This window comes from Dermacentor silvarum, chromosome 1, assembly GCF_013339745.2.
Source record: "Dermacentor silvarum isolate Dsil-2018 chromosome 1, BIME_Dsil_1.4, whole genome shotgun sequence".
In the NCBI taxonomy this organism is placed as follows: Eukaryota; Metazoa; Arthropoda; class Arachnida; order Ixodida; family Ixodidae; genus Dermacentor; species Dermacentor silvarum.
The window spans coordinates 333,919,004-333,930,608 of NC_051154.1; the positions used below are offsets into that span (position 1 = coordinate 333,919,004).

Genomic DNA, 11,605 nt, shown 5'->3' on the forward strand with positions numbered 1-11,605 from the left:
CTGATAGGGATCAAGCATTTTGTTGAGTTCAAGGAAATGTATGAGTCGTCGATTAACCATTTTTTCAAATAGCTTACATCCGCAACTTGTGAGGGCTATGGGACGGTAACTTGCCGCCGAGGAAGAATCTTTACCTTGCTTCAATACAGGGACCACAATGGCTTCTTTCCATGCGGATGGAAGGTATCCGGCAGCCCAAATAGTATTGAAAAGTGCGAGTACACTGTAAAAAATTTCCGTAATTTTACAGCAAAAACCTACGTAAAATTTACGGAGACCATTCTGTTTTATGAAAAACGGCGGAATTCTACGTAAAAAAGACGGACGTGAGCTCCGTTTATGAAAAACGGCGGGATTCTACGTAAAAAAGACGGACGTGAGCTCCGTTTTTGAAATACGGAGAGCCGTCCGTAATTTCATGAGGAGGGCAACTGAACATGTTACTAGTGAAAAATGAACACGCAAAGAATATAACGAAAAGACACTGTCTACTCTCACTGCCAGTTACATATATCACCATAGATAACGCTGTTTGAACATTATTCGCGTGCGAGCATAGTAAACACACAAAAAGAAGCAGGTAGGGTTTGAGCGGTGGCGCTGCTTACCACCCCTTCGTCGCGCCTACACGCTGCGTTGGATTCCTCCAGCACAAACAACTGTACGAGTACTCGCTAATGGCGGACGGTGGAGGTGGTGTTCCTGTCGCATTTGTGATTTCACACTAAATAGGAAGGAATCGGCGCTGGATTGTTACACAAGTAAGTGATTTAAGTGTCCTTTTTTTCGTTGTTGGTGCACGTCGCGCGTGCGAAATGCTCCGCGATGGCCGGTGATGGGCTCAATTGTGTTGTGTGAGCACGCTTTTAACGAGATTCCTTGGCCATGAGGATTGACAAAGCGACATTGCGAGTCTGTGATAAAGGGGTGTTTCATTTGTTGTGTTGAATGCATACTCACTACAACTGAGACGTGTAGGCAATATTAGCGGCGTTGACGCCTCTAGTAGCTCCTTTGTCGTCTAATGTGGCCGCTGGTTTACGGACGTTAGCATTCCAGTTAGTACTGTGTTGTGCTGTGTGCTCGGCGTTCCAAAATTAAGTGAAGGCGTTGTACCCGTTAGTATCTCTCTCGACGCGGTGCAACGTTATGTTACCAATATTCGGTGACGCATTGCATCACAGTGAAATTTTTAGCCATTATTATAAGCTTCGGACGCAGTGCCTTGGCTGGGCGTGCATAATCGCAGTGTTCACGCCCGGGATTGGAAGATTGCTCATGTATGAAGACCTCATTGAGCATGTTCGATGTGCATGCCCCTTCATTACAATCAAATGACGGTGGAGCGTGCTTACTGCCATAACCTTGTGCCACCTGCAGTGGTAGGGAACACGGGTGTCACACGGTGCCCTTTCGTTTGTTGTAGAGCCCGAGCAATCGTGCACGATCGCAATTGAAAGTTGTCCGCGTGATACCCGTTAAGAGTCATTGCAAAGGAAACGGATTATTTTCTGCCTGGCAATCTGTATTCGTTTTTTTTTTTTTTTTTTGACAGCTACCAGGCTGACGATTAACGTTCTGACGCAGTACGTCAGCATATCACGTATTCTGGGAGGGAGGATTGCCGCTTAAGTTCTGCCCATATGCGGCCGTAATTGTAAAACAAATGCATGCGAAAAGTAATTTTTAACTTAACCTTGACATAGAATAGTGGTGGCCAAACGTGCATTACGGACGTTCCAAAGTTATATATATTCCTAACAAGTGTAAAAACAAACCAAACTATATGTCAACACTGATGTTGAAGGGAGGTTCACACTTACTGTCTCGAGTTGCATAGCCTAATTTTCAGCTTACATGCATCACTGCAATAATTCTAAAATGCGTGCATGTGTTGTAAGTTATGCAGGGCAAAATTTTTGTCAGCTCATTTTTCTAATAGAAAGTGCTTCATAAAGTTTTTTTTGCAAAAAGTTAAACGAGGCCATTAGCACTTTATAAAATACTGTGAGCTATCTCACAGCAATAACAGTAACTCAGTGACGAGCTTATATGCAATAGTGTAATTGTATATAAAGATGTTTGTGCTTTGCTTTGGATGACCGGTCAGAAAGTAACTGATATCAGTATTTCATTTGCAGCTGTTGCACCAGTGAAGGATGTCTGTGTGCCGCCTTGCATTCAGTTTCTCAGTCATGGGGGCCTGCTTGCAACACCAGTGGCAAAGCAGTCTTGCATTGTGCTATTTGTTCTGGTAAGCTGTGCCATTCTATCGTATATCAGTCATGCATATGCAGTCCTAATGGACATTGATTGCAAATGTTGGTTGAATGACAATGCCTATACAAGTATAATAATTGTTGCAGATGCATCCAAAAGATAAATGATGTTTTGTTCTTCCTGGGGCAACCAATTGGTTCAGCATGAGGACGTCGACTTGAAAGTGGGATTGTTTCATACTTGTCTCGGTTGCACATGAGTTGTGTTCAAAAAACGCTAATAGCACCAGATTTCGGGATATGAGGCAACAGATAAAACATGCACCAATAAAAATTCTTCGTTTAGTTTGCCTCTATGAGTATGCAAAAACACCTGCATACTGACCTCTAACACTGTCATGCATGGGCTCCATGGTAACTAAGTGTAGCCACAGTTAAGCTCACTGTTAGCCACTGCTCAGCTTACTATAATAGGTGAAGATGCCTCGACGGATTTGCGTGTGACATTGGAAGGTATCATAACAAGGTAAAATATAGCTTCAGCACACAGCTGTGTCACGTGGTCAGATGACCAAAATATATGAATATTTTGAAGGGAATGAACAGCACTACTGCCAGAATGAAGTGAAGGTGAAGGGCACAGCAACACATTCCCTTTATCCTGTCTATGGCACCATTCAGTTCCTTCCTATACATGCACCAACCAGCCCAGTTCAGAACGCTCTAGCAGTTCATCTGAAATACCTTAATTTGTCTAGAAGATTAAGTGTATACACACGTGTATACACTGTGGGGGCTATTCTGCGAGTTTTGTATGTTTTGAACATGTGCCATGAGGATTCTTCATTGCTCAAAACTTGATATACAACTGCACAAAGCAGCATCAATAGCTACGTTGCTTCCCCATCTTGTGTCGAGGGTCTGTGCGTGTTTCCTAAGATAGTCCTTGTGTCGTCGTCCTGTTTGTCCTACATAATTGCTGCTGCAGGGCAGTAGGATGTTGTAAACAGCACCAACTGCACTTCCTATGATCTCCAGCACATACTTCTTGATGCAAACTTCTCGTCTTGACCTGGTCCGGTTGACATTTTCGTACCTGACCAGTTTGTTGGCCCTGAAAATAAAAAGGTAGTTCCAACTCTCCCTAGCAATTTGCTTGAATTGACAGCTTCCTTTGTATTGTATAGCAGTGATAGGCCTTGGCTTCCTTGAAGTACTCCGACTGAAGACTTCACCTATGTTCAGCTCCGTTAAATGCTTCTTGGCAACGCATGGCGAAAGGCAGTGCGAACACACTGTTAAAAGCAACCATACTTGGGTCTTGAAGCTCCCCTCCACTTCGTGGTAGTGCCCTTGTGTTCCTGTAGCAACAACACGCTTCAGTGTTCAAGTGCGCTAATAGGAAAGGCCAAGACACTTTTGAGTGTGGGGCATAGATCCAGCACGATGCTCACCACAGAAAACCTTCAAGCCAGATATTGGAGCTTGCCTTCCAGCAGTTTTACTTCCATGAGCACACCTGGCACTGTGGAGGAGACATTAAAAAATGGCTGAACTTCTTGAGTAGCCTTGCTTGGCAACTTCTCACAGACAAAAACACTGTCAGGTAACCGTAAAACACTAGCTATTGTGGGCACCAGTGTAGTAAAGTTATTTTGCTTCATTGGCAACTTTCTCCTCTATATTAGGTGAAGTAAGGCTACTAAATGGGTAGAGTGATTTTCTTCCTGTCTTCTCTGCAGTGCTAGATGAGTTCACGTACGGGGAAAAACTACCACTAGACAGTGATCTTCCATTTCTGGACCGCAGGGTTTTCTTTGGTTAGTGTTATGTATGCTGGAGCTATGCCCAATGTTTGGAGGAGGGTATTCTGCCTTCCGCATCGGCACACTCTTTCGCTGTGAAGCTCATCACAGGAACACCAAAAGGCGTCCTCAAGAAATCGAGGCATCACCAAGTGGAGGAGAGCTTCTGAACCCATGTCTAACATTTCCTTAAAGTGTGGTGGCCACTGTTATATCATATTCACAAGGTCAGTCATAGTGTCAAAGAGACTGTTGGGAAAGCTGGAACTTTCCTTTTATTTTTCACGTCGAGCAATCTGGGTACATTGTGCGAAAAGGGTGACTCGGACCGAGCCTTGACGCAAAGTGTAGCAAAAGGCAGAACAGCAGTTCAACTGTGCGGTTGTTGTTTACATTATCCCGCTATCCAGCAGCTGCAACTACGCAGGACAACAAGCCTAGTATATATATGTTTGTCTGTAAACAAAATTCTTTGCCTGCATTCATGTTGTCTAGCCTTCTCCCGTCTTTTCGTGCTGTCCCCAAGTAATCGCATAGGTACACTCTTACATAACTTGCAATTATAAGATTCATGCTTGGGAATATAATCGGAAACTGTGCCATATGGATGACATAATTCATTACACGTGGTGTTAAAGTGGCTGTGCAGTCTGGGTAGGGGCTTCAAATCTGCTTGTTATAGCAATTCATAAGTTGCTTCCAAAACTTGAGATACAAAGATTCAAGCTATGTCTGTGAAAACAGTGCATCATGTTACAAGGAACTGTTAGAACACTCATGGGAAATAGCTCGGTATTGCGAGAGGTTGTAGAAACTTGCTTCAACTTGCTTTCTACAGAATTTTATAAAGATGCTTTTTTAACTCCCGCATCTGTCGTGTTGTCTCATCACAAAACTGTAAACAAATATGAGTATTATGCCTTGAGTTTCAGTAAAGATTACATGAATATGATTAATCCTTTCCGACGCTATGCACACAATTCAATACACCAAGATAGTGCATTAATAGCAATGGCATTGATTAAAGTAAGGATATTTAAAATGTGTCCCGTACATCTTCAAACTCTTCTAATTGAAATAGTGCTGCATGTTTGAATTACACAGGCAAATTGTTTTAGTAAAGGAAGTATGAAGGTAGATGGTTGGGTACTTTGCTTGGTGTATGTAATTGTATGTATGTCACTTCTTTCATCGTTTTTCACAGTGTGTTGCACCAGTCATAATTTTCGAATGGCTGGATAGGTGCTATTCAAGCCTGGTAGACATGAAATAGTTGATGTTTGCAAATCTGATGTACTTGCACTGAGTTTTTGCATGGAGTGCACATTCCATAAACTTGACAAACTCACTAAAGAACTGAAAACTCCTAATCTATTGTACTTCTGTAAGCATTTTATGAATATGAAGATGTAAGAAATGCGATGAATCTAAGTTTTCAATCAACACAACTAATTGGCATGTGAAAGGGTTAAGGAAAGAGGCTCCTTGAAACAATTTCTCGAAACATCGCAACATACCACCTGAGGGTCTCCAACCTTAACCTCTTACTACTGTTTTGCAAATCACAATATTGACTGAATGCAATATTTTTCTGACCAGTCTTTCATGTAATGTAAAGAAAGTTAACACGCCTAGTCTTACATGAAGATAAATTCGAAATCATTTATTTATAGCACTCACTTAGCAGCAGTTCTGAACTTTTCTTTATCAGTATAGTACTTGTGATTCACCTTTGTATTGCTGAGTACAGGTAGAGATATGGTTAGTTGTTTACTAGAAAGGATCCCGAATTTTCCACCTTCTGATTGTAGCTTAGACCGTCACTTGTACTTCACAAGGAGTGGACTGTGGTAGCTAGGAAATATAGTTTTCCTGAGAATTTCCATGCATGCAATTTTGATTCTGTCTGCTAGCATGTTTGTATTACAGCATGAATTTCATAGATTAGAGGCTCCATGAAGGTACATTCTGTCGTTGAATGTCTATGAGATGGTTAAGCAGGTTGACTGTATCTAGTTACAACTCCTCATGTCCTGTGGCAGTTACGTTTGTGTGGTTTGGTGCTGTCAGTGTAAGCTTAACATTTCTTTCCTTCTCCCAGGAAGTACACAAGCATTGAGGAGCCATTTGACCTGCCACTACACTGATACGGTATTTGGTAGGTTCTATTACAGGTTTTCTTTCGTGTAGTAGTACCTGCTATAATTCTGTATAACGTGTTCAGACCTTTAGTCAGCAGGCTGTTTGACAACAGGTGTTTACAAATGAATAACTAACAAGATTTTCAAGGTCATTAGTGATGCAATCGTTGCACACTGCTGCATTTTTCTGCAAATTAATTGATGAGCCATCCAGCAAGTGCTGCTCTCCTGCCTTAATGCACAAACCTTCAAATACTGTTAACCCTATATCACAAGTGTACAGCAAATGGAGATGACTGTTCACAGCGACAAGTTCATAATGTTTACTTACATGCAAAAGGGAGTCAAACGTCAGGTACACATTTGAAGTTTTCCAAAACAAGTTCATCATCATAGTGCATAAATGAAGAAGTAACTTAGCGCAATAAAAATACACAGGCACAAGAAAGGGAGACAAAGACAAGCGCTTGGTGACTCAGAAGTGTGTGACATATATGTTCCAACCAATTATTATTTTCTAAATTTTCTTCTACTGATCCAGGATTCCTGTGACTACTTGCCTTAGGTAACATACTCTGTTGCCTTCTTGCCCTAGAAAACATAACTAGTGCCTTCTTGCAGCCCTTTAAACTGGCAACATCTTCACCACCGACAGTAGAGCATGTTCAGATAAATTCAACTAGACATGCCTGGTGACCACTTAATTTTGGTGAACAAATTTTATTTTGTGCCCGAGCCTGATGACAATGAAATCAATGATATCTTCTATTTTGTTGTAGCGCAAGCTGAACGACAAGGACAACAGAAAGGCAAATTTGACGCACAGCCAGCGTTAACGTTCAACAACAGATTCGTTTCCAGTTCTCATCACTATATATACCCTGAAAACGTCATACAACACGTGTAAAAGCTCGGTAAACATGAACTAAAAAAAACGGGAACCACACGCATGCAGTTTTTTAGCCACATAGATTGACAGACATGTAGACGTTTAACGCGAACAAAGATCGCATCATCTTCCACCTGCTTCTACTCATGATAACTGTTTTTTTTAATCTAGGTTTGCGCTTGCATCTTTGGCAATGAAGGGCAAGAAAACCATCAGCAGCCAGGTATTTACTTTGTTATTGTGTTCTCGTAGCCTGTCATTTATACATCTACCAGTTTGACCAATGTAGGACCGTCCACACTCAAAGGAATGTCGTATAAAACACACGTGATGCAATCAATGAATTTGTTTTTATGTTCATTTTCGCATGCAGTATCCGCAATTCTTTCTGGCTTTGTCTTCCTACACAGGCTCTCCAATTTATTAGGAGCTGAAAAAACTATGTTGATATCAGACCTTCCAACAATCTTTATTCTGTGGGAGAAACTATGTATGTAGGGGATGACAGCAACCTTTATTTATGTCGGTGTTTGTACCATTCACTTGCTCGGAACCTTTTTTCACTTGGCTCGGGTAACCAGCGCCGCTTAAACGTGAGACTTGCCATCTGAAGCTATTGTGCATTAGGTGCCGGCATGGCTTCTTGAGCGCTTCACTGAAACACACCTTCATGATTCCCCCTCTTCAAGTTTTGTATGCACGGAATGAAATGGTAAAAGTGGCTTACTTGCCCTAGGTTCTTAACCCCAGCAGGTTTTGTTATCGGTGAGCACAAAATTAATGTGAAGGAATCCAAACTTCCCGTCACATGGCTATCCTGCACCTAATGCACGATTGCTTCGAACGGCAAGTCTCACGTTTAAGCGGCTTTGTTTACCCGAGCCACGTGCTCATGTCAGTCGCAGCAGACTGCTTAAAAAGGCACAGCAAAAAGGTTCTGAGCAGGTATATGGTACAAGTACCGATATAAAGAAAAAGATTGCTGCCATGCCCTACATACATAGTTTCTCCCACAGATTAAAGATTGCTGGAAGGAGTGACATCAATGTTGTTTTTTCGACGCCTACTAAATTAATGAGCCTGTGTGGGAAGTCAAGGCCAGAAAGAATTTTGGATACTGCATGCGAGAAGGAACATAAAAGCAAATTCATTGATTATATCGCGTGTGTTGTATACCGCATTCCTCTTGAGTGTGGAGGGTCCTACATTGGCCAAACTGTTAGATGTATAAATGACAGGCTATGAGAACACAATAACAAATTAAATACCCTGGCTGCTGACGGTTTTCTTGTTCTTCATTGCCAAAGATGCAAGTGGAAACCTAGATTCAAAAAGCAGTAATCATGAATAGAAGCAGGTGCAAGATAATGTGCTTAATTATAGACGCTAGAAACATATCAACATTTGGTGACGCATGCATCAGTAAGCCTTCAATTTCATTATCCTCGAAAGAGCTTGATTATCTTTGTTCGCGTTAAACGTTTACATGTGTCAATCTGTGTGGCTAAAAAAACTGCATGCGTGTGGTTCCTGGTTTTCTTTAGTTCATGTTTACCGTGCCTTCACACGTGTTGTTTGACGTTTTGAGGGTATATATAGTGACGAGAACAGGAAATAAATCTGATGTTGGAAGTTAACACTGTGTGCATGTCAAATGTGCCTTTCTGTTGTATCTGTTGTTCAGCCTTGCACTGCAATAAAATAAAAGATGCCATACAAACAAGCCCCTATAGCTACCCTCATTGTTAGTTTCGCCAGAAAAAGAATTGTCTTTGAAAATAAAATATAGAAGCACCTGTTCAGTTGGAAGCATTTTTTTCTGGATTCTGCCAAATCCGTATTTTGATTAATCCCAAAGAAAAAGTGTTGTGGCTATGGCTCTAAGAATATTTTGGCACAGACTGCAGGCAAATAGCATGAATTCCAACTAATTACCACGGAGTATCCCTGCTACGATATAAAGTAAAACTTTGAAAACACATCATTGCACATGTTTTAAGTTCAGTGTGTTTTTCTCTGCATCTATTAACAGCACGGAATTTGGCCATCCTGTTGCCATTGAAGTCGCAGACATTTGGGCAAATAGCTCTGCCCTCGTTGACTCTCAAAATCCACGAGAAGCGCTCATATTTGGACATTGCTTTAGTTTGAGCTTTACTTTAAAATTTCTTTAGGAGAGGCGGAATTCCCAAATTAAGCACGTCACCCAAGTAATGCTGTCTGGAACGACATGTTGCATTATTTGTTTGGTTCTGGGGTTGCCAGTCAAGGAATGGACAGAATAAACGGTACTGCCTGTAGCTGCCACATATGGGGTCCATGTGTACTTGTTGCAGGTTCATTTACGTCGCGAAAGTGCTACAGGTTACTTCGAAAAGCACAGACTGACAAAACGGCAAATTTTTGGGGGAACACAGCGACTTATGTGGATTGACCTTGGGTGGTGTGTCTATAATTATAACTTTTTAAGGGGGTGGAGATAGTATGTTGACTGCACTGACGACCATAACTTTCAATTATCATTGCTTAAGTAAAAAGTATATTGCACATTGATACTTTCATGACAAAAACCAACCAAATCTGAAAGAGGCTGAAAGGCACACATGTTGTATTGCAAGGCATGCTTTCTTCATATTGTTGCTAATTTATAAGCTGGTCATCTGGACAGTACCTCTGGCTTGGTTGTTTTGCATCGGAATTGTACAACATGAGTGGTTTGAGCTCGTTTTAAGAGTGCTTCATTGTTTTGGGAAAACAGTGGAATCTGCAAGGTTTTCTATTAGAGCAGTGAAAGTTGAAAGCCATGGTCCGCAGTATGGTGGGGGTCGTGGTAGCTCTACCTACATGCAGAAAATGTAATCTCTGACTGTCAATGTGCACGTGAGTTTTGCCTGTTCCAAGTGAGCCATCAAATAACTTGGGTAGATTTCATCTGAAGTTTTTCATGTTATAAGGCTAGGAACATATACCAACAAGGCAGAGTATGACATTTTTTTTAGAGCACTGGTAGTTACATTTGTGACTTGGAAATCATTTATTGTTGATGTATCTGACTAAAAACGGTGATGATGGTGGTACAGTAAACCTTGTTACAAGAGGCACCCAAGGGACTCGGGAAACATGTCTCTTGTAACCAAGGTCTCTTGTAACCAAAATTCTAAAAACACTGAGGAGTCGGACTAGACCACTTTATTATACATGAGCACCAAAGTGTGTTTAAACTCATCTTTGATGCGAACAGAGCTGTCTCATGGAAACATGGCTATGGCTCCGGAGTTTGATTACCGGCACACAAAGCGACCAGCACCGTATACGCTGTGACAGAAATCCAACTCAATGGTACTCTGTCACAGAGTCGGTGTGGGAGCGCGACGATTATAGAAGCATAATGGCAGAAAATTCAGTGAAATTGGTAGTCTCAACCATGTGAGGAATGACAGCCGGCTGCGGAACGAAACAAAATAGAGCCAAGGGAGTGAAAATTGCAGCGCATACCGGTTAGTACGACGTTAGCCGCATTACGTGAGCGTGTCTGGGTTGTGTCTCTTATAAATAGTGAAGAATTTGCTCTAGGGACATAAAAAAAGTTGTCCTTAGTAACCGAGTGTCTCTTGTAACCATGTCTCTTGTATGCAATGTTGTTAACATGGCGAACATAGGAAAACCAACCAAACCATTTTGAAATGTCTCTCATAACCGAGTGTCTCTTGTAACGAGATTTTACTACTAATAAAGAGTCTTAATTGATTGTTTTTTTTTCCTTTTCAGGCAAAGGCAGGAGGCATCTGCAAGCAACCAATCATTCCGATTCTCAACCAATCCTTCTAGTCAGCCCATTTCTAGTGTCTTATCTTGCAAGTTTTTTTCAGTAAAGCACAATAAACACGCAGTTTCGTTCAGATTCAGGTGGCTTGTTGCTTTTTGGGCACGAATTTGTATGTATGCTTTGTACACGTCATGTACAGAACTCAAATGCAACATGGCAACACTGACACGAAGATGAAGCGGTGTAGAAGACAGTTACACAAGGAGGAAACGTGCACACACAGCATGTTCAGTGTGGTGTATGTCCACTTATGTGCATTGATTTCTGCCCCATTTCAAGCTATATCTGATGTGAGTTAGCCATGTTGTAATGTACAACTTGGTATAACTTATTTCAATAAAACAAACAATTTTCTCATTTGCTGGTGATATACACCCGCATCATCATTTACAAAACAAATTTTGCACCTGTTGATACGAAGCAAGATAAAGCTGAACAAGTTCGTACGGATTCATGGTACAGGCACGCAAGCATAGAAGACATGGACACAAGAAGAACAAAAAAAAGGTGTTTCTGTCTTCCTTTCTGTTCTTTTTGTGTGTTTTATGTGCATACCTTTCCTCACTATGGTCTGTCCGTTTTTAATTAGGAAAGTACGGTGCTCAATTTACAGAATTTCTGTTCTACGGAGCTCACCGTTTTGTATTTGGAAAATACAGACAATTCCGTGATCACAACTACGGAAATAACCATTTTTCATTCGACGGAAATCGCCGTTTTCCATT

General features: G+C 41.4%; 1 long non-coding RNA gene across 1 annotated transcript; it reads left to right on the forward strand.

The window, feature by feature from the left end:
- Positions 1 to 352: 352 nt before the first annotated feature.
- LOC125942300 (uncharacterized) lies at positions 353 to 11,362 on the forward strand. The gene is made up of 4 exons (XR_007464979.1): positions 353 to 761; positions 2,142 to 2,254; positions 6,126 to 6,182; positions 10,823 to 11,362. It is a non-coding gene; the product is annotated as an uncharacterized LOC125942300 (long non-coding RNA).
- The last annotated feature ends 243 nt before the right edge of the window (positions 11,363 to 11,605 follow it).